This window comes from Narcine bancroftii, chromosome 3 (genome assembly GCF_036971445.1).
Source record: "Narcine bancroftii isolate sNarBan1 chromosome 3, sNarBan1.hap1, whole genome shotgun sequence".
Lineage (NCBI taxonomy): Eukaryota > Metazoa > Chordata > Chondrichthyes > Torpediniformes > Narcinidae > Narcine > Narcine bancroftii.
The window spans coordinates 91,151,858-91,171,071 of NC_091471.1; the positions used below are offsets into that span (position 1 = coordinate 91,151,858).

Sequence of the window (19,214 nt, forward strand, 5' to 3'; positions counted from 1 at the left end):
GGTGTCATAAGAGGACTGGACTGGGAACCGTGAGCCACGCCAGTATGGTCGTTCCTGATTCAGATTTCCTCGGGAAAGAGAACATCCTTTCATGGGGGGGTGGCATTGGTCGCAGTGCATTGGAGGAAGCAGATGGAGTGTAGGGCACTAGTGAGCTCATCCTGCCAGCGAGAGATGGGGAGACCTTTGGACCAGAGGGCAAGCGAAACCGCTTTCCAGATGGTGGCATTCACTCTTTTGACTTGCCCATTACTGCGTGGGTTATAGCTGGTGGTCCTGTTTGAAGCAATACCAAGCTCCAGAAGGAACTGCCGCTACTCTGCGCTCATAAACGAGGACCCGCTGTCACTGTGGATGTAACTGGGGTACCCAAAAATGACGAAGATGCTGTGCAAGGCCTCTATGACTGAGGAGGCAGTCATGTCTGAGCAGGGCACAGTGAACGGGAAGTGGGAGTACTTATCGAAGGCGAAAAGGATGTAGGTGTTACAGTTGGTCGACGGTATGGGCCCCTTGAAGTCTACGTTGAGACACTCAAAGGTGCGGGTGGCTTTGATGACGTGGGTGTTCTTTGGACGGAAGAAGTGGGGCTTGCACTTAGCGCACACCGGACAGGCTCGGGTCATGGAGCGAATCTCCTCGACCGTGTAGGGCAGGTTGCGAGCTTTGACAAAGTGCGCAAACCTAGTGACCCTTGGATGAAAGAGCTCCTCGTGGAGTCTCTGCAGCCTGTCCAGTTGTATGTTAGCGCAAGTCCCCATGGAGAGTGCATCTGGCGGGTTGTAGAGTTTACCAGGCCTATACAGGTGGAGAGCTCGATTCTCCACCTGGCGATTTTATCATTCTTGATCTTACCTCACTGGGTATTGCTAAACATGAAGGAGACCACGCATTAGTTAGTCAGCAGTGTAAAGCGCCTGCCAGTGAGGTAGTGTCTCCAACAACGTACTGCTTTGACTATGGCCTGGGCCTCCTTCTCGACAGAGGAGTGTCGGCTCTCAGGACCCTGGAGGGTTCTGGAGAAGAAGGCTACCAGTCGGCAGTGGCAGCAGCCATTGAGGTCGGGGCTGGGGCCTGGTCAGGCGTTGTTTCGTGAGGTAGGCTGAATGTCATTGCGGCGAGGGTGGGTTGTACCTTCCGCACTCGGCGTCTGCCCTGTGACGTCAGGCGCTACCACGCGGTGGAGCTATCACTCTCGTTGGACAAGAGCACTGAGGAAGAAGTGTTTGAAATGGAGGGTGGTGATTAGGCTTCACAAGAGGCACTGTGTTTGACGGTGGCCATTTTGGAGCGACAGACTACAGCAAAGTGGCAGTTTTTAAGGCACTTCTGGCACCTGGCTTTTCTTGCCGGTACTGGGACCTGGTGTGCTTGTTCCTCCCACAGAAGTAACACTTTGGGGTTGCATCGGGCAGCGTAGCAACAGTAGTAGGGTAGAGGGAGGGCATCCTACTCACATCAGAGTGTGGGGTCCAGCCCCGAGAGTACACGTCCATACTTAAGACCGCAGCCTCCATCGTCTCTGCGATCCAGTTCACATCCTCTAGGTTTTCTTCCCCGTGCTCTAGCAGGCGCTGCCTCACCTCATTCAATTAAATCCCGGCCACATAGGCATCCCAACTGAGATCGTCTGTGATCTCCGCAGCAGTTCTGTCTGTGCAGGCACAGTCCCTGCCCATTGCTCTTAGTGCCTGAATATAAGCTCTACAGGACTCACCGGGCTATTGCCTCCTCGTAGCAAGTTTGTACCGAGCATAGACTCTGTTCGTCGGTAGCTCGTAGAGCCCTTTTAGCACCTTCATGGCTGCGGTGTAAGTGGTTGCGTCCTGGACACTCTGGTGGACTCTCAGGGACACCATAGTCATCAATATTAGTAGTCGATGGCTGCCCTCTATCACGGCAGGGTCAGGGTGCTGTAAATATGTTTCGAAGCATCTCACCCAGCGCTTAAAGTCATTCGAGGCTTTAGCTGACTGTGGGTCGATGTCGAATCATTTCAGCCGTAGCATACACTCCATATCTTCAAAACCTTTTAGTTAATAAAATTGTAGAGCATGTTGAAAGAACCAAAGACTTGTTGATCCAAACCAAGGCTTTTATTAACTAAAAGACTGGAGCATATCACAAGTAGGTTGACCAGTCCAGAATGACCTGGTCTGGTTCGGATCAATCCTTTAAGACATGCCAGTAGGTGTGGCTATGCTCTCAGCCAATCACAGTCATCCTACACTACCATCTGTACATATACACATTGGTGATAGAATCTGTACTATTACAGTAACCATGTTTGTTCTTTTCAAACAAGAAACGGACAATTCCAATGCATTACAAATTATAGAGGGTAACTTTTAATTCGGGCTGTCTGTAAACCCGGCTCAGTTATCACCAGCATATAACCTGTTATACCAAAGATTCCAGCATACTTGATCACAGCTACACTATGAAAAGCGATGCCTAATGTTCTTTCCTGAAATTGCATTTTGACAATTTGGACCACTTGGCAAAGTTCCTGCGACCTGTATACAGTGAGAGCCTAAAAGGCAAAGATCAGGAAAACCAGGAGGTTATCATTGGAGGCTGAGAAATGATTACAGGAATGCACCGAGTTAGTGAATGAGGTGTGTTAAAAAAACAGATTGAGTACCTGAATAATCACAGCAGGTCCATTACAGATAAAAGTGCATAAAACCATAGAATATTACAATGCAGAAACAAAGAAACAGGCCCCCTTCAGCATTTCTAGTCTGTGCCGAACCACTTTTTTTCACCTAGTCCCACTGACCTGCACCCAGTCCATATCTCTCCATAACTCTCCCATCCATGTACCTGACCAATTCTTCTTAAAAGTTAAAATTGAGTCCACATTCACCACTTCAGCTGGAAGCTCATTCCACACTCCCATCACTCTCTATGTGAAGAAATTCCTCCTCAATTTCCCTAAACCTTTCCCCTTTCACTCTTAACCCATGTCGTCTGGTTTGTAACTCACTGACCCTCAGTAGAAAAAGCCTATTTACATTTTCTCTGTCTATCACCCTCATAATTTTAAAAGCTTTTATCAAATTTCCCCTCATTCTTCTATACTCTAGGGAATAAAATCCTAATCTTTGTTACCTTTCTCTGTATACCAGTTCCTGAAGCCCTGACAACATCCGAGAAAATCTTCTCTTTTCTCTTTCTATCTTATTACTATCTTTCCTGTAGTTACCTGACCAAAACTGTACACAACACTCCAAAATTGGCTTCACCAATGTCATACCACTTTACCATAATATTCCAACTCCTATACTCAATACATTGATATATGAAGGGCCAAAAGTTTTCTTAACAACTCTATCTATATGTGACACCACTTTCAGGGAATTATGTATCTGTATTCCCAGATTCCTTTGTTCTACCACACTCCTCAATGCCCTATCATTTACTGTGTATGTCCTTTCTTGGTTTGTCCTTCCAAAATGCATCATCTCATACATGTCTGCATTAAATTCTATTTGCCATTTTTCATCCCATTTTTCCATTTGGTCCAGATCCCTCTGCAAGCTTTGAAAACCTTCTTTGCCGTCTAGAACACCTCCAAACTTAGTGTCTTCTGCAAACTTTCTGATCCAATTTACCACATTATCGCCCAGATCATTGATATAGATAACAAACAACAATGGTCTCAGCACCAATCCCTGAGGCACACTATTAGTCACAGGCAACCAGTCTAGGAAGCAATCATCCACCAGTACTCACTAGCTTCTCCCTTCCAGCCATTGTCAAATCCAGTTTACTACTTAACCATGAATACTTAATGCTTAATACTTAATACTTAATACCTTGCTGACTAACCTCCCATGTGGGACCTTGTCAAATACCTTACTAAAATCCATGTGGACAAAATCCACAGCCTTTCATTCATCAACTTTCCTGATAACCTCCTCAAAAATCTTTACATTTGGTTAAACATGATCTAGCATGCACAAAGCTTTGTTGACTATTGCTAATCAGTTTATGGCTTTCCAAATAATTGTATATCCAATTTCCAAGAACACCATCCAATAATTTACCTAATACTGATGTCAGGCTCACTGGCCTACAATTTCCAGAGTTACTTTTAGAACCTTTTTGAAACAATGGAACAACATAAGCTACCCTCCAGACCTCCAGCTCACCAGTGGCTAAGGACATTTTAAATATTCCTGCCAGACCCTCTGCAATTTCTACACTAGCCTCCATCAAAGTCCGAGAGAATATCTTGTCAGGCCTTGGGGATTTATCCACCCTTATTTGCTTTAAGGCAGCAAGAACTTCCTCCTCCTTAATCTGTATAGGTTCCATGTTCTCACTGCTTGTTTTCCTCCTTCTCATGACTCATTGCCCATTTCTTGAGTGAATACTGATGAAAAAGAACATTTATTATCTCCTCCATCTCTTTTAGCTCCATATCAAGCTGACAACTCTGATCTTCAAGGGGACCAATTTTGTTCCTTACTATCTTTTTGCTCTTAGAAATCCTTAGGATTTTCCTTTACATTGTCTGCCAAAGCAACCTCATGTCTTCTTTTAGCCTTTCTGATTTCTTTCTTGAGGTTTTTCTTTCCTTTTTTATACTCCTCAAGTACCTCATTTGCTCCATGTTACCAATACCTGCTATACACCTCTCTCTTCTTCTGAACCAAATCCTCAATATCCCTCAAAAACCAAGGTTCCCTGTGCCTGCTAACCTTGTCTTTAATCCTGACAGGAACATACAAACTCTATACTCTTAAAATTTCACCTTTGAAGGTTTTCCACTTACCTCGCACATCCTTGCCCGAGAACAGCTTATCCTAATCCATGCATTCTAGATCCTTTCTCATTTCCTCAAAATTAGCCTTTCTCCAATTTAGAATCTCATTCTGAGGCCCAAACCTATCCTTCTCCATAATTAACTTGAAACTAATGGTATTATGACTATTAGACCCAAAATGTTCCCTACACATACTTTTGTCACCTATCTTGTCTTGTTCTCTAATGAGAATCCAGTATTGCACTCTCTCTAGTAGTTGATACCTCTATATGTAATTTAGAAAACTTTCTTGAACACATTTGACAAACTCCAAGCCACACAGCCCTTTTACAGTATGGGAGTCCCAGTCAATACGTGGAAAGTTAAAATCTCTGACTGTCACAACCTTATGTTTCTTCCAACTGTCTGGTCTCTCTACAGATTTGTTGCTCCAATTCTCACTGACTATTGGGCATCAAAATAGAGATATAAGGATAATGAGCTATTTATCTTAGTCTGTTGTTTTGATCTTGATTCAAAAACCTCAAATTATTTTTATCTGTCTAATTTTCTAGGGAGAAATGTGATGCTTTCTACTGCAGGAATCTATCTACATCATTTCTTTGAAAACCCATATATATTTATATTCACTGCTCTTGGACTTGGTCTGTTAAGAATTTTTTTTAAGTCGATTGAAGAATTAAATGGATATTGAGGGCTGACAGGTGATTGGATAGAGATGTACAGGATTATGATTTTCCATTAGCAGACCTTTCTACCATTGAGTTCACAGATCCAAAATGATAGGAAAACTGACACAGAGCATAACCTTGGCTAAACATTATTGCACAGAGAACGGAAATGATCTGGATATCAATGGCTCTGAGACAGCGAAGAATGTTAGACCTTTTTCAAAAGGAAATTTAATGGGCACATAAGGCAAAATAATTTGCAGGCCTCTCAAGAAATAATAGGGGAATAAGACTGACTGTATGGGATACTCTGCCCAAAAAAATTTGGTCTATCAAATGTTGCCTTTCTGTGCTGTAATAACTGTCACTTCTCTGATATGATGATCATTAATCTGTGTGTGCCCCTTTTAAAATAATTTTGCAAAACAACATTATGATAAAACGAAAGAGTTAACACATTTGGCAGGTTTTGAAGGCCGATGGAAGTTAAATTTCTGGGATGCTGATATCATCTACTTCATGTTTTCATTCAATTAAATGGGCCCTGAGTTATTAATCCTTCTTTCACTTATAACGGTGCATTTATCCCAATATACACTTGGAAAAAAAGGAAGCACTTAATAAAGGAACTCATAACTAAGGTATCCCTCTTATACAATTACATATAGAGACCATTTATATTGAGAAATTTATTGTCCGGTGACTTGGTGGCCTCTGGTATTTGCAAGGAGATAAAATTCTATCTAAATTTTAAAATCAGAGTTCAGGAAGGGGTTTGGATTTGAAGTTAATAATTCAGAGGGGTATGGTTTTTATTACTAATAATTTTCCATGTTTTTTTTTAATCATTCTTTCCTCTTTTACCTTTCTGTCTCCACATCTAATATAGAAATGTATCCATTCATATTTCACTTTCTTCCAATCTGCACTTGGAAACCTCATAAAGCAATGCATTTTAAACTTGCTCACCTGCATGAGTATGAAGCCACCTCACACATAACTGCCTTCCTAGGTGCCCAACAGAAATCTGCAGAAAGATCTTACTTTGACTACACATTCGTGCTGAAGATTGTTTTTTATTTGAGAACTCCTGGGCGATCTGGAGCCAACTGTATGATGTCCTGAACAGATGAGAAACTAGCCGGAACTGAAACCTGAGCAACATCTCACTCTGGCGGGGGGGGGGGGGGGGGGCTTTGTGGCACAAAGAATTGACATACTTACTACCCTTGATAATGAAGCCTCTATAATCCCTTATCTCATATATTTGTGATTTGCTGTCTGGGAATTCCAGCAAATATTTCCAGAAGACCCTCAAAGATAATGATAGCAATGGTGACTCCTACATCCACTGGAAAAGAGCCAATATATTGAAAGAATGATGGCTCAATATATTGAAAGAACTACACCTTAGCTTGGCTCCCTGTGTTTGCTGTATGGTATTCCTGCACGATACAGCTCTATGCCTTCCATAGCCACAGGTGTCTAACAATTAGTCTCTTCCTGTTGTTTCTGTGGCTGTTCCTGGTCACACTAGTCCTCATCCAATATCCAGGATTGGTAATCACAAGCAGCTCATATCTGACTAGGTAGAAAAGGACTCAAAACTGCTGATTGGCCCCCAAATTTTGAGTAGATAGCACATCCAAAATGCTGTGCTAAAATAGTTTCGAAGGAGTGTAAAGTATCTTATTAACAAGCACCAAGAGGAAACCTTTCTTATAAACAGATAATGTAGCACCTCTGAACAAACACAGATGAACAAACTTCAGGAGATCATGAAATCCCCTTGTTCCTGCCTTGATATTTAGTGAAGTCTGTCAACAGTAATAAACCTAAAGTCTGACATTTGCATTTCATGAACTAAAAGGTTAACAACTTTGTTAAAAGGAAACAGCAATGTAATTTCATAATAATGGTTGACATTAAATCAAAGTTTCTGACTACTTATTTTTGAAGGAAAGTGGCAACTATTTAAAGATCTTTGGATACCCCTGGTGTATTGATATTAGTTGAGGAAGATATTTTGCTCAGAATTGGCCTTTTGAGAAGAGTGACTATTGAACATTTTCTGATCAAGAGTCCTCCCCAACACCAGCAATAGGCCAATTTGCTTCCTGTCTGTAAGTCTGTCATATGGATACAAGAGCGCAATCATCCCCAAACCAGTTCACATTTGTACCATTCCAATGTTTGCTCTAATGGAGCCAATGGACTGTTTGGAGACCCATGCCATGTGGGTTGCGTGTGTCAGGCAGAACCTGGCCCTTAGCAGTAGAACGAGCAGCCTATTTTGCATATCCACCCACGTCCTTTTACACATCTATTTCTATGAACTACTAAATGTATAAAACCAACCGGTGATTCCCATCAACTATCTTATCCACAGAATTCATCCCCTTGTCCTTTACCCCGTCACTAGAATAGTTCACTTTCTAGCATGGCCTCTTTTCATCATAGCTAATGTGAAGCTTGAGATTCAGGACTTTTATACAACCCAAGTTCTTTTTCTTGGCTGCAATAAGATGAAATCACAACATTTTATTTCAAACCTCATTCTGAACAGTTACTTTCTGACAAAGCAGGGTTCATCTCCTGCACATTAATTAAACTCAATTTAACAGAACTGGCCTTTCTATTTTTTTTTAAAAGCATTAATACATGGCAGCTGGCATTTTCAATAAAATATAAATGTCCTCAATTCTAGGCAAAGAATGACACAAAGAAAAGGCAAAAACTGACAGTTTCGGTGCACTTTCCTTTCTTCTTGTTTTATTGCTGTCTGCATTGTTGCAAGAAATTAACTGGACATGTTTGTGTATCACGCATAAAAGCTCTCACAACTGGAGGTAGAACAGATGCCTTTACTTGCTTATAACTGAAGGTAAGGTCTTACAGTGGTTTTCAGAAGGGATCAGGGAATAGGTAGTTTTCCAAAGGGACCCTCTGGAATTGAAAGAGATGACCATTTGCCTCAAGTGCCATGTAGGGACAGTCCTCAAAATGGATTGGCAGCTGGTGATAAGCAGCTTTCAGGTTAATGGTCGAATGGACCCAATATTGCGCAATATCATTAACCATGTCCAAAATTCGAGGGAGGGGGTATGCGTCCAGGAGTGTTTAGTGATTAATAGTTTGGCGGGAAACCAGGGTTGTATATGAGTAGATGAGGGCAGAGCAGGGAGGCAGAGCCAGCCATCGGTATAACACACCACCAATGAATCTCAGTTCACTGCATTCACCCCTTCCTGCATAATTGAGGATCTGTGGATGAAGACAGAGAACATAGATTCAGAAGAAAAAAAATTGAAAATTATATTGTTATTTGCAGATTTAAGCATTTTGGGGGTCTGGAGATTCAGGTGGAGGGCCTTGGGTTCTATGGGTCTCCTGGCCCCCTTGTGAGGGAGGAGAAGTGGGCTGGGTTTCCAGCTCTATGGTGGGGGGGGGGTGGGATGCACTTTGGTCCTGAGCCAGATCCCCCGAGGCACTGGCTGGGGGTGGTGAGAATGAGCTCTGGAGCTCGTAGGGCATTTGAGGCAACAGACTCTCTGTTCTGGCAGATGCCAGGTCCCTGATGGAGACAGTGTCCTCCCTGCCATCTGGGTATTCCGTTCCGCATAGGCATACATGGGATTGGTGTGGAGCAGTTTCACCCTTTACACCAGGGCATCGGTCTTGCTTCTCCTCACATGCTTCCTGAGAAGGACTGGACCAGGAGAGGTGAACTAGGTTGGGAGTGTAATTCCCGATGTCAACCTTCTCTCAAAATTGAATAGGAGCTTGTGAGGAGTAGGGTTGGTCACGGTACATAGTAGTGACCAGATAGAATGGAGCATGAGTCTGGAAGGCCACTTGACTTCAGGGCTAGCTTGACTGCCTTCCAGATTGTGGCATTTTCCTTTTCAACTTGTCCGTACCCCCAGGAGAGGTCCCTTAAAATTGACCTGAGAAGTTAGAAAGGTTGGTATGTGATGTAATAATTGTCGGTGGAGAGCTCAATCCTCCACCTATCAACTTATTCATTCTTAATTTTGCTCCTCTTGATGTTATTTAACATAAATGTGACAGAGTGCTGGTCAGTGAGGAGCATAAATTTCCTGCAGCCAGGTAGTGTCTCCAGTGCTTTATGGCTTCTATAAAGGCCTGTGTCTCCTTTTCCACAGAGGAATTTCGGAGCCTATGGCCTTGCAAAGTTTGAGAAAAAAATGCAACCGGCCTGCCTGCTTGGTTGAGGGTAACAGCCAGGGCTACATCCAAAGCATCGCTTTCCACTTGGGAAGGTAAATTCTTATCCATTGCATACATAGCAGCTTTCGCAATGTGATTTTGGACGTAGTTAAAAGCTGTTTGGGCTTAAGCCGAGAGTGGAAACATAGTGGCTTTTAGAAGGGGGCGAACCTTATCAGCATATGAGGGATCCACTGGGAGTAATATGAGAAAAAAAAACCTTGGCATCTCCTTAAAGCCTTCATGGTCCTTGGAATGGGGAGCTCCAAGAGGGGGAACCTCCTATCGGGGTCTGGGCCAATTATACCATTCTACAACACGTAGCCAAGGATAACCAGACATTTAGTCCTGAACACATATTTGCTGGAGTTATAAGTGAGGTTCAGGGCATTTGCTGCATGGAGAAAGCTCTGATTGGCATCATGATCCTCCAAGGTGTGGCCACAGATGGTGACGTTGTCATGGTAGGGGAAGGTAGCCTTCAACCCATACTCATCCACCATTCTGTCCATCTGACTCTGGAAGATAGAAACCCCATTAGTATTTCTGAAAGGGACCCTCTGGAATTGATAGAGAAAACCGTTTGCCTCAAATACTATGTAGGGACAGTCCTCAAAATGGATTGGCAGCTGGTGATAAGCAACTTTCAGGTCAGTGGTCGAATAGATCTGATATTGCATGATACCATTCACCAAGTCTGAATTTGAAGGAGGAGGTATATGTCCAGTAGTATTTACAGATTAATAGTTTGGCTATAGTCATTTACTAGCCTGAGCCCTTTTACCACCATCACTTGTGCTCTCCACGGCTAGTGCTAGGTTCAATAATACTTTCATTGAGTAGACATTGTGGCTCAGCCTTTATGAAGTCTCGGTCAGCTATGCTGTACCACCTACTGTTGGTAGCAATAGCTTTGCAGTCTGGGGACAGATTCGGGAAGAGAGGAGGTTGGGTCGATATTAAGTGTGGAGAGCCTACATGTGGGTTCTGATTTTAGAGGCCCTCCCTTCCAAACCATTATGGGGGGAGAGGGCCAGAACACTCCAAGATCACGCTTTTAAGGTGACACAAGAAGTCCAGAACCAACAGCACACAAATCATTGTACATACAGGCATATTTTACAGAATTCCCCCCCTTCAAACGACAAATATACTGTTCATGAAAACAGGTAGAGGGCAAAAGGGGTGCGAGGAATACATGGTAATTGGAAGGATACACCATCAGGTTGTGTTCTCATACAGTCTGTGAGTATATGAAGCTTTCAGTAGAGCCTGTGTCGATTAGGCATTTAGTAAAGTCTCTGTTTACCTTGAAAGTCACTCTGGAGTTCTTAAGTTGATGAGGTCTGTCCTGAACCAGAACCAAGAGGCTAGGACCCTGGAGACTCAATATTCCTCACTCAAATGCCCCCCAGCATCCTGTTACCCATGATTAAGATGGCATCAATCTCATGATGTGGCAATATGGCTGCTCTCTTTCCTCCTCTGACGATGAAGGTGCTGAATTTGAATTTGAGTTGCAGAAAGATGGCCGCCAAATGTTTTCGCACTGTTTTCTAACTGCCATCCTCTGTCGGTGTGTAGTGCAGTAAATGGGTTCAGGCGAATTCAGCTTGGGGCTGGAATCGGATCTGAGAGCTGTGCTGGCCCTTTGCACAGCAGACCCTCTCCCAGTGATTCCTCTTGCCACAGCTGGAGCATTCTGAGTCTTGTGCTGGGTATCTGGAGCAAGGATGCTGGCTCTTACCAGAGAAGAAGCACTCCCTAATGTGAGGATGATCCCCAGCACGGGAAGTGGCAGCCATTAGGAGAGGGGTAGTGGAAACTGCCAGTCCTTGGTAGGGCTCACTGGGGTGAGTGAGTTTGTTAGCTTCGGGGTTGTCGGTCTCGAGCTTGGCCTATTCCTGAGACTAGGCCAGTTCAATGTAACTAGCCAGGTCCTTCTTACTCGACTCACGCAGTCGCTGCCTCACGTATCCCGAGCGGACCCCTGCTTCTAGAGAATCGCATATTTGTTCTTCCTCCCAAACATGGCCTGTAGCTGCTTCGTACCTGCTCTTCTTGGCAAGCGTCCACAGATCCAAACAGGTAATCATCAATGGTCTCTCCTGAGTCGGTGCCTCACTAGGACCCTCGTTCTGCAACTTCTGGTACTGAGTCTTCAAAGCCTCGATGGCAGCACCATATGTAGTGCAATCCCTAATGATTGCATATGCTTTAATTCCTACCCTTGAAACGAGTGCAGACCTCCTAAGTTCATCAGTGTGGAAGACATCTCTGGTCACGTTCAGGTAGGCCTGGAAGCTGTCGTGAACTCCTCAGCAACATTGGGGGCCAGAGAGTACATCAGCAGCAGATCTGGCTTGAGTAGTGCTTCCATCTTCTAGAGATATAATCTAATAAAATTGTAACGTGAATAAAAGCTCTCATGACTAGAGGGAGAACACACACTTTTATTTGCTTATAACTGAGGGTAGGGTCTTACAGTGATCTTCTGAAGGGCTCAGGGTTTAGGCAAGAAACCAGGGTTGCATATGGGTAGATGCGGACAGAGCCGGGAGGCAGAGTCAGCCATCAGTACAACACATCACCAACGAATCTCAGTTCACTGCAGATTGAGGACAAATATTGTTATAAGCTGGGGCTATGTGGAGCAATAGTTTATGGGGATGAGGGTCTTCCACAATTAGTTAGGTGTATCAAACATATAGTTTGGGAAGAGGAATAGTTTGCATTGTGTTGCTGAGGAATGGTGAGGGCTGTGCTGGAGATTAGTGGTGGGGCAGGTGGTTGAATCATGTGCTGAGATAGTGGATGGGGAAAGTAGCCAGATAAAAGGTGGGAGGATATGGGGCTGGCAGTTCAGAGAAAGAAAATGGCTATGTTGCTTTAAGACTTACCTTGAATGGTGGTCAGCATTGCATCTTGGGTCTTGCTCAAATAGACCCGCAATTCTAAATGAGGTCCTACGCTATTCATGAGCCATGCCTGGATGACCCAAGTGAAGGAATCATGTCTAGGTTTACATTACACAGTATAAAATGCCACTTCACATGTCCAATCTCCTGTAGGCATCCGTGTGCCTGATGCACAGAGATTCAAGGTGGAAACTTGGAGACTTGGTGGAACCAGAGTGAGTTCAGTATCTTCCTTTACAATTGATATTTTTATTGCAATTGAATTGCTGTGCATGCAAAACTTTGCCCCACACAATCTAGTTTCTACATCCATTATATACATACTGCATCATTTCCTTGCCAGTTGCTTGTGTTCTCTATGAAGTGACAGTCCGTTCATTTCAAAATGGTGATTTAAACCTTGATGGAATTAGAGCAGCTACTCAAGGCAAGTAGGAAGACAGGTGTTTTACTGGAATCTAAATATCAAATTATTCCGATTTATATTCTTCATATACTTTCTCCATATTTCATCTAGGAGCTGCAAAGCATGTGCTGACTGTTGAGAAAGGTGAAGAGAATTAAATACAGTTCTTCTAATTATGCAGAACAAAGCCTTACCATTATAATTAATTTTTGGCATAGGGTAAGTAAAAAATGGCAGTATCATGTAAAATACTGGCATCATTCAAGAGTGAAAGATTGAGAGCAATAGTAAATTTGGTCTAATTTCAGTTTTCCAGCTCTAATGGGTTCTGAGCCATTTCAGTAAGGAATCACCCATCAATTAATTTATTACTGTTTGACCACAGGATGTTGTCTACAAAAAAAAAGTTCTTGTTTTTTTTCTAGCCTGAATCTTTGGTGGATATCTCTGAACTTCTTTGTCAGTTGAAGGTCACTGTACAAGCAATTAATTTCCATGGAGTAGTTTTATAACTACATTTTGTCAGGGAACATTGTCCGGTCAGGATTAAAGTTCCATGAGGTAGCTCTCAGTATGCACCATTTAGAGTTAAGTGTACTTCAACAGCAAACAAATTGGAAAATAAAATGAACTCTACTACAAATACATTTGTTGCAGTTATTTGAAAAACCAATAGATTTGTTTTGTGTTGAATTGAAAACTTAGCAGTTGAATATCTTATCTGAGGAACCCTGCTCTAATGCTTCTGAAATTTCCGCTTGAATTCATTTCTGCAGTTTGGTTTTGGAAGCTACCCACAATTCCTGGAGGATGTTCTGTTGGACTGGAGCCTGAGAAACCGTCATATTATCATGAGTCCCATGCAGCAGAACAGAGCACTGAGATCTAAATATCTTACAGCTTACTATTCAGTTTAAAGCAAAAGGCCAAGCTTCAACATTTGAAGAATAATTTTTGTCTTTTCTTCCCGGTAACTTCCTATCACAATGCTTATTCAGTACTTAAAGGAGATTTATATGCAATAATTCAGTCTCAAATTTAATTAAAAACTAAAGCATTTGTTGAGTTGTATGGCACTAGACCAAAAGGATATTTATCACCTTGTTTGTACATCATCATATTACTAGGAACCACCATAACTGAAGAAGTGCACTAAAACATTTGAATACTGATTTCATGTCATTGGAAAAGGCTGATGAAGAAAGTTAATTGCCATACACATAGGTGTAATAGACAGAAAAAAAATGAGATTATTATTTAGTGCAGCTACACAAGTGTGCAAAATACACCAACAAGCAACAAGCAATAATTAAATCACCACATCAGAGAAAAAGGTTCATAAATATAAAACAATAGATAAACCTTCGTGGTCAGTGCAATAAAAAGTGTTTTCTGTGTTCAGGCAGACCTTTGATGGTTGGGGAGACATTGTGATCCAATCAAATTTAGTTATCCAAAAATTTGCACAAACTGGACCCAGATATCTGGCAGAATGTCTGGCAGTATTGTGTCTGTAGGCTGTGTGGTACTGCTGCTATTCAGCACAAATAATCAAGGTAGGGTAACCAATGACATATCTTTTATTGAAATGACCAACACTCAACTGACAGCAACCTATCAAAAGCTACGCATGTGGTCACTGAAACGTTCACCTTTCATCTGACCGAGTCTTTAGTTTCTCTACATTTTTGCTCACTGGTTCCTCTGATCCCTGGTCACAAAACTTGAGACTCGAAGCAGCTGGATGAAAATATCCCTTCAGGGTTTTGAACAATGACTGCATGGAGACCCTTTCTTGACACCGATAGACTAATTGATATATCTGTGTTTCTAGCCATAACATCAGCAACAATATCACCTGCATTTGATCAATTTTGTGTGTATTTTGTCTCTCAAGGTCATTGGTCCAATTTGTTGATGATGACCAAGTTGACTACCCAAGCTATTTGCAACTACCCACATTTGATAATTGATGTGTAGTAAATAATTCGAGAGGCTGAGACTGAGTCACCGATCTACAGGCTTTCATTCACAATGGACAGGGACCTCATCCTGTGCCGTGACCTGGGCTTTCTGGCAAAGGGTCAGAAAGCTTTATACAAGGGCAAGGAGGGAGGGGGTACAGGTACAGTTACAGAATGAGGCGGAACCAGGTAATCAGGAATACAGCAGTTAGGCAGTTCACCACATTCTCCCCTTGATGTTTTTTATTGTTCGGTGGGTGACATCAGGCACCAAGTTTTACAGGTAAAGCCAGTCCAGTGGGTTGATCTTCCGTACTATCTAGCAGAGCGCCAGTTGTTGGGTTGCGGTCAGGGCTGCTGTCTCATCCCAGATCCCCAGTGCTGTGTCGACTTGCTGGGAGCGTGACAGCTTGGTTGGAATAACTGGGGTGGGGGAAGGGTACAATGGTATGCATTGCATGTCTGTAGAAGGGGGGGGGGTGTTTCTGCATGGTTGGTATGCTCCTCAGAGGGTAACTATATTGCTTGAGGCCCTGCATGGAGACTGTTTCCTCACACCCATCTGGGTAGGCCACGTTCGCATATTGGGGGTTTGCGTGAAGGAGCCCCCTTTCAACCAGGGAGTCAGTTTGATGGCTTCACCTCTCATGCTTTTGTAGGAGGATTGGCCCTGGAGGGTAGTGTGGTCCCCGACGTGGACTTCCTGGGGAAGGAGAAAATTCTTCTGTGAGGGGTAGCATTAGTGGCAGTACATAGCAGAGATTGAGTGGCATGGAGAATCTCTGGGAGAACCTCCTGCCAGTGAGAGACAGGTAGTCCCCTAGACTTTAGGGCAAGGAGGATGGCGTTCCATACAGTGCCGCTATCTTTCTACTGACCGTTCACCCAGGGGTTGTAACCCGTGGTCCTGCTGGTGGCGATATCCCTGGCCAGCAGGAATTGGCACAGCTCATTGCTCGTAAATGAGGATCCCAGTCACTGTGGATGTACGACAGTTACCTGAACAGGGTGAACAGGTTGTGCAGGGCCGCAATGACTGTGATGGTGGTCATGTCAGGGCAGGGGATGGCAAAGGGGAACCATGAATACTCATCAGTAACTGTGAGGAAGCATGTATTAGGGTTGATGAAGGGAAGGAGGCCCTTGAAGTCCATGCTCAGGTGCTCAAAGAGGCGCTTGGCTTTTATCAGGAGTGCCCTGTCCGGTTGGAAGAAGTGTGGCTTTCACTCCGCACAGACCCTGCAGTCCCTGGTCATGTCTCTGATATCCCAATGGAGTATGGCAGATTCCAAGATTTGATAAAGTGAAAAAATTTAGTGACACGGGAGTGGCAGAGGTTGTCATGGAGGGCTTTGAGGTGATCCGCCTGTGTGCTGGCACGTGTTTCTTGTGACATGGCATCTGAGGGCTCAACGAGCTTCCCCAGCTGGTACAGGATGTCATAATTATAGGTGGAGAGCTCAATCCTCCACCTCAAAATTTTATCATTCTTTATCTTACCCCGCTGTTTATTGTTGAACATGAATTTCACAGCCCATTGGTCTGTGCGCAGGATAAAACATCTGCCAGCCAGGTAGTGCCTCCAGACTATTACCTCAGCCTCTTTCTCTATTGAGGTGTGTTGGACTTCAGGGCCCTGGAGGGTGTGGGAGGAAAAGGTGACGGGGAAGCCTGCCTGATTAAGGGTGGTGGCCAAGGTGAAATTAGATGCATTGCTCTCCATCTGGAAAGGGGAAGATTGATCCACTCCAAATGTTACAGCTTTCGTGATGTCTTCCTTTATGCGGCAGAAGGTTGCCCATGCTTCATTTGTAAAGGGGAAAGAATTGGACTTGATAAGGGGGTGGGCTTTATCCACAAAATTTGGAACCCACTAGGCATAATAAGAAATTAACCCAGGCACCTTTACAGGTCCTTGAGGCTGTGGGGAAGGGGAAGGGGTCAATGACCCCATTCTCCATGACACAACCAAGGATTGCCAGTCAGGTAGTGCAGAAAACACATATCCTTATTGTCTCAGATTCAGGGATTTGGTGATTGTAAGTAATTTCTGGAAGTTCGCTTCATGGTCTTGCAGATTGTGATGTTATCCAGATATGGGAAGGTGACTTGCTGGTCTGTGTACTGATGATCCTCAGAGTGCATGGGGTGTTGGTGGTAGGTGGATTTCAGGTCTGGTGTGGAGAACACATGAGACTAGGTGATTTGGTTGACTGTATAGTAGTTAATGGTTTGTCTATAGTCGATCACCATCCTGCACTTATCCTCACCCTTCATCATCACTACCTGTGCTCTCCAGGGACTAGTGCTGGCCTTGATAATCCCCTCATCTAGGAGTCATCATACCTCCTCCTTTATAAATGCCCTGTCCTCCTTACTGTATTGCCAGACTTTCTGGGGAAGGGTCAAGATGTTAGATGCTTTATACAAGGTCAAAGAGGGAGGGGCCACAGGTACAGTCACAAAACGGGGTGGAACCATGTAATCAGGGAAACAGCAGTTCAACAGTTCACCACAATCATATCCCAAACCTTTCTTATCCATGTATTTGTCTGAATATATTTTAAATGTTACAATTGAACCTATCTCAACAGCTCATATTATCTAATCTCAACCCTCTGTGTGAAGAAAGTGTCCCTTAGATCCCTTCTAAATTGTTCCTCTCTCACCTTAAATCTACACCCTCAAGCTTTAGACTTCCCTACCCTGGGAAAAAGATGATGACTATTCACCTAATCAATGCCCCTCATGATTTTATAACCCTCTAGAAGGTCCCTCCTCAGCATCTGTGATCAGGGAGAAAAATACCAGTCTATCCAGCCTCCATCTAAAATTCAAGCTGGCCTGTCTTGGTAACATTCTCATGAATAGTCCAAGTATTGTCTCACTAATGTCTTGTACAAGTATAACATAATGCTGTTGCTCCTGTACACAATGCCCTGACTAAAGAAGGAAAGTTACCAAACGCTTTTTTTCACAATCCTGTTCACCTGTATCACCACCTTGAAATTTATTTTTTTTAAATTTAGACATGGTAACAGGCCATTTCAGCCCATGAGTCCGTGCCATCCAATTTACACCTACACCCTGGTACGTTTTGAACGGTAGAAGAAACTGGTAACAGGCCATTTCAGCCCATGAGTTCGTGCCATCCAATTTACACCTACACCCTGGTACGTTTTGAACGGTAGAAGAAACTGAAGCCCGCGGAGAAAACCCATGCAGACATGGGAAGAACGTGCAATCTCCTTACAGACTTTCATGGAACTATGTGTCTGTACCCCTGTGTTTCTGTTTTACACCACTCTTCAGAGTATTACAAAAAAAGTTTAAGTCCTGCCATAGTTTAATCTTCGAAGTGCAGCACTTCAAACTTGCTTGAGTTAAATTCCATCAGCCATTCTTTGCTGTACTTTCCTAGTTTTTCTCGATTCTCAGGTAACTTTCTTCACTGTCTGCTATACATCATGATTTTTGTGACCTCATCGAAGCACCCAACACATACAGAACCTACCTTCATCATTGCCCTGATTTGAGAACCTCTTTCTCTATGAACTTTATACTTATTTATGTCCCTCCCCGACCCCACTCCCTCCCCTAAGTAGCATATGCATTCCTAATGTAGTAACTGCATGATCTGCACTGATGCTGCTTACTAATGCAAACAAGGCAGACTTATCAGCAAAACTGTTTATCATGCGTGTAAATAAGAACTACATTTCCCAGCATGCAAATCACGCTGTTAGCCGAAACTAGAAGAGGAATATGCTACGTGTCGCGGGCATTGTCACTGAAAGTCTGTTGAAGCAGCTCAAGGAAAATAAAGTCAGTTAAGTGTTAAACCCATGTAAAGTTGTTCTTTTTGAAAGAAAAAACATAACAGTTAGCTCCCAACTAAAAGCAGCGTCTGGTCCAAGACTGCAACCAAAGCAAATTCCCAAACTGTACTCAAACACATAACTGAAGTTCAGCCAATATGATATGGAGACCCCCTTTGAAGCATTAATTTATACTTTGCAGGGACATCACAGAGAGATTTTGGTGTAAGACCAGAGTTCCAAGCATCAGCGGTCAATTGTTTTAGGTTAGAACATAGAATGAAGACAAGAGACTGGAGATGTTGTGATATAAAGCAGAAATAGAATGTTGAAAGAACTCAGCACAGTAGTGATAAAAGGTGTATACGGATATTTGGTATTGAGGCTTCAGATCAGAACTGAGAGGGAAGAGGAAAGATTGCCAGAATATTGC

At 43.3% G+C, this 19,214-nt stretch overlaps 1 long non-coding RNA gene across 6 annotated transcripts in view; it reads left to right on the plus strand.

The window, feature by feature from the left end:
* The window catches only part of LOC138757357 (uncharacterized), a 116,266-nt gene that overhangs the window by 61,205 nt on the left and 35,847 nt on the right, over positions 1-19,214 (plus strand). For 5 of the 6 annotated variants that reach the window (XR_011353532.1, XR_011353530.1, XR_011353527.1 and 2 more), the window contains 2 exons: positions 9,612-9,728; positions 13,111-13,218. This is a non-coding gene — a long non-coding RNA (uncharacterized lncRNA). Of the gene's footprint in view, positions 1-9,611; positions 9,729-13,110; positions 13,219-13,775; positions 13,942-19,214 lie in introns of those variants that run through there. The other variant, XR_011353531.1, reaches the window with a different exon arrangement.